Source organism: Rhinolophus sinicus, linkage group LG07 (genome assembly GCF_036562045.2).
Source record: "Rhinolophus sinicus isolate RSC01 linkage group LG07, ASM3656204v1, whole genome shotgun sequence".
Lineage (NCBI taxonomy): Eukaryota > Metazoa > Chordata > Mammalia > Chiroptera > Rhinolophidae > Rhinolophus > Rhinolophus sinicus.
In genome coordinates this window covers 69,640,585-69,645,372 of record NC_133757.1, presented here as the reverse complement: position 1 = coordinate 69,645,372, position 4,788 = coordinate 69,640,585, and positions in this window count along the sequence as shown.

The following is a 4,788-nucleotide window of genomic DNA, read 5'->3' as shown; positions in this document are numbered from 1 at the left end:
ATGTGATGTGGGGAAGTCCGTCCACCTGGTTCTGTAGAGAACGTGGCTATTCTTAGACATTTGCTTTCTGTTTATTTTTAAGTAGTAGTTTCTTATAAATTGAAAATCAAATAACCCCCGTGGTGGTTTTGAACATAATGTTATTCTATTAAAATTGTGCATTAATTGGGAGAGTTAATATCATGGTGGCATTGAGCTTGCAGTCAGAGAACATGCGCCATCTTTCTATTTCTGTGAACTTGATGTCTTTCAATAAGGTTTTATGATTTTTTCATTGTGATCGTTCTGTATCCTTCATTAGACATTGAATTGGAGAAACCTTGAATTCTCCTCCTGTGTTTTTCTCCTTTACTTTCATGAAGAAATTTTAGTTCTGACAGCTTTGGTTACCAGATAATGGAGCGTTTCCTCACAGCAAGCAGTGCTGTGACACCAGCCAGGGGTCCTAGTGTTTGTGTCAATTCTGACACTAGATAGTAGAGTTCATCAGTGGGGTTAATTAATTATTAGGTTGGTGCAAATGAAATTGCAGTTTTTGCATTGTTGAAATTTGCCATTTGGTATTGGAATACATTCTTAAATAAATGTGTTATGTTATACATCATTTTAATGTACAGTTCTCGCTTTGTTTTTTTGCTAATGATTTATTACTTGCTGTTTATTTTATATTTATTTCAGACTATGGAAATGATGTTAGACAAAAAGCAAATTCAAGCAATTTTCTTTTTTTTAAATAAAGTTTATTGGGGTGGCAATTGTTAGTAAAGTTACATAGATTTCAGGTGTACAATTCTGTATTACATCATCTATAAATCACATTGTATGTTCACCACCCAGAGTCAGTTCTCCTTCCATCACCATATATTTGATCCCCCTTACCCTCATCTCCCACCCCCGTCACCCCTTACCCTCTGGTAACCACTGAACTATTGTCTGGGTCTATGAGTTTTTGTTTCTCATTTGTTTGTCTTGTTCTTTTGTTGTTTTTGGTTCATATACCACATATTAGTGAAATCATATGGTTCTTTGCTTTTTCTGTTTGACTTATTTCGCTTAGCATTATACTCTCAAGATCCATCCATGTTGTCACAAATGGTCCAATTCCATCTTTTTTTTTTTTTTTTTAACCATCGAATAGTATTCCATTGTGTGTATATACCACAACTTCTTTATCCATTCATCTATCGAAGGACATTTGGTTGTTTCCATGTCTTGGCCACCGTAAATAAAGCTGCAATGAACATTGGAGCACACATGTCTTTTTGTATAAGTGTTTTCAGATTTTTTTTGGTAGATACCCAGGAGAGGGATTGCTGGGTCATATGGTAATTCTATTCATAATCTTTTGAGGAACCTCCACACTGCCTTCCATAGGCGGCTGCACCAATTTTGCACCAATTTGCATTCCCACCAACAGTGTACGAGGGTTCCTTTTTCTCCACAGCCTCTCCAACACTTGTTACTATTTGTCTTGTTGATGATAGCCATTCTGACTGGGGTGAGGTGGTATCTCATTGTGGTTTTTATTTGCATTTCTCTGATGATTAGTGATATTGAGCATTTTTTCATATGTCTATTTCCCATTTGTATGTTCTCTTTGGAGAAATGTCTCTGCAGGTCCTCTGCCCATTTTTCAACTGGGTTGTTTATTTTTTTGTTGTTGAATTGTATGAGTTCCGTGTATATTTTGGATATTAGCCCCTTATCAGAGGCACTGTTTGCAAAAATCTCCCATTCAGTTGGTTGCCTCTTTATTTTGTCGATGGTTTCTTTTGCTGTGCAGAAGCTTTTAAGTTTGATATAGTCGCATTCATTTATTTTAGCTTTTACTTCCATTGCCTTTGGAGTCAAATTCGTAAAATGCTCTTTGAACCCAAGGTCCATAAGTTTAGTACCTATGCTTTCTTCTATGCAGTTTATTGTTTCAGGTCTTATGCTTAAGTCTTTGATCCATTTTGAATTAATTTTGGTACATGGTGACAGATAGCAGTCCAGTTTCATTCTTTTGCACGTGGCTTTCCAATTCTCCCAGCACCATTTATTGAAGAGGCTGTCTTTTCTCCATTGTATGTTTTTTGCTTCTTTGTCAAAAATTATCTGTCCATATTTATGTGGTTTTATTTCTGGGTTCTCAGTTCTATCCCATTGGTCTACGTGTCTGTTTTTCTGCTAATACCATGCTGTTTTGATTATTGTAACCCTGTAGTACAAGCTAAAGACAGGGAGTGTGATACCTCCAGCATTGTTCTTTTTTCTTAAGATTGCTTTGGCTATTTGGGGTCTTTTGTGGTTCCAAACAAATCTGATGATTTTTTGTTGTATTTCTTTAAAAAATGCCATTGGGATTTTGATGGGGATCGCATTACATCTGTATATTGCTTTGGGTAATTTGGCCATTTTAACTATGTTGATTCTTCCAATCCATGAGCATGGAATGTCTTTCCATTTCTTAGTGTCTTCTTCAATTTCTTTAAAAAATGTCTTGTAGTTTTCAACATATGGGTCTTTCACATCCTTGGTTAAGTTTATTCCTAGGTATTTTATTCTTTTTGCTGCAATTGCAAAAGGGATTTTTTAAAAAAATTTCTTTTTCTGAGATTTCATTGTTAGTATATAGGAAGGCAATGGACTTTTGTACATTGATTTTGTGTAGCCGGCAAGTTTACTGTATTCGTTGATTGTTTCTAATAGCTTTTTGGTGGAATCTTTAGGGTTTTCTATATATAGTATGTCATCTGCAAAGAGTGATAATTTAACTTCTTCATTCCCAATTTGGATGCCTTTTATTTCTTTCTCTTGCCTGATTGCTCTGGCAAGGACTTCCAACACTATGTTGAAAAGCAGAGGTGATAGGGGACAGCCCTGTTGTTTTCCTGAACGTAGAGCAAATGGCTTCAGTTTTTCATCGTTAATTATGAGATTAGCTGAGGGCTTGTCATATATAGCCTTATTATGTTAAGGTATTTTCCTTCTATACCTATTAAGTGTTTTAATCATAAATGGATGTTGTATCTTGTCAAATGCTTTTTCTGCATCAATTGATATACTCATATAATTTTTGTCCTTTATTTTGTTTATGTGATATATCACACTGATGGATTTGTGTATATTGAACCATCCTTGTGCCCCAGGGATATACCCCACTTGGTTGTGATGAATAATCTTTTAAATGCGTTGTTGCATTCAATTTGCTAGAATTTTGTTTAGGATTTTTGCATCTGTATTCATCAGAGATATTGGTCTGTAGTTTTGTTTTTTTGTGTTGTCCTTACCAAGTTTTGGTATCAGGGTGATGTTGGCCTCATAAAATGAGTTAGGGAGTACTATCTCTTCTTCAATTTTTTGGAAGAGTTTGAGCAGGATTGGTATTAGAGCCTCTTTGAAGGTTTGGTAAAATTCACTAGTGAAGCCATCTGGTCCCGGACTTTTGCTTTTGGGAAGGTTTTGGATGACTGATTCAATTTCGTTACTGGTGATCGGTCTGTTTAGATTTTCCAGTTCTTCATGGTTCAGCCTAGGAAGGCTACATGTTTCTAAGAACTTGTCCATTTCTTCTAGGTTATTGAATTTGGTGGCATATAGTCCTTCATAGTATTCTTGGGTGATCTTTTGTATTTCTGTGGCATCCGTTATAACTGCCCCTTTTTCGTTTCTGATTTTGTTAATTAGTGTCTTCTCTCTTTTTATCTTAGTGAGCCTAGCCAAGGGTTTGTCAATTTTGTTAATCTTTTCAAAGAACCAGCTCTTTGTCACATTAATTTTTTCTATTGTCCTTTTGTTCTCTATTTAATTTAGTTCTGTTCTGATATTTATTATTTCCTTTCTTCTGCTGATGTTGGGTTTCATTTGTTCTTCTTTTTCTAGTTCTTAGGTGTAACATGAGGTTATTTATTTGGGATTTTTCTTGTTTCTTGAGATAGGCCTGTAGTGATATAAATTTCCCTCTTAAAACTGCTTTCGCTGCATCCCAAAAATTTTGGTAGGATGTATTTTCATTGTCATTTGTTTCTATGTATCTTTTGATCTCTCCTCTAGTTTCTTCTTTGACTGGGTCGTTCTTTAAAAGTATGTTGTTTAATCTCCATGTATTTGTGTTTTTTCCTGCTTTCTTTTTGCAGTTGATCCAATGTGCTACTCTGTGCCTTTTTATTGGTGAGTTCAGTCCATTTCCATTTAGGGTGATTATTGATATGTGAGGATTTCTTATCATTGTATCTTTAGTTTTCTGGTAAGACTGTGTCTCCATTGTTTCTTTGGCTTTTTGTTGTTATCTATTATTTCTGTGTGGTGGTCTTCTATGATTTTTTCATCTGTTTCTTCTTTTATTACAGTATATATTTCAGTTATGGATTTTTTTGAGCAGTAACCATTATGTTTATGTAAAAGAAAGTTTGATATTTAGAGTATTTCATTTTCTTCAGCACACTTACTTTCTCCATTCCCATGTTCCGGTACAGGCCTTTACTCTCCCCCTTTTTATGTTTTGGTTGCCACAAATTGTCCCTGTTGATGGTGGTCAAATAGCCTCCTTTACTATTTCTTGTTGTGTAGGTCGTGTATTAGAAAATTCCCTCAGCTTCTGTATGTCTGGAAAGGTCTTTATTCCTCCTTCATATCTAAAGGACATTTTTGCTGGATATATTATTCTTGGCTCATAATTTCTCTCTCTCAATAGTTTGAATATTTGGTTCCACTCCCTTCTGGCTCATAGAGTTTCTACTGAAAAATCTGGTGATAATCTAATGGGCTTTCCTTTGTAGATTACCATCTTCTTTTCCCTGGCTGCCT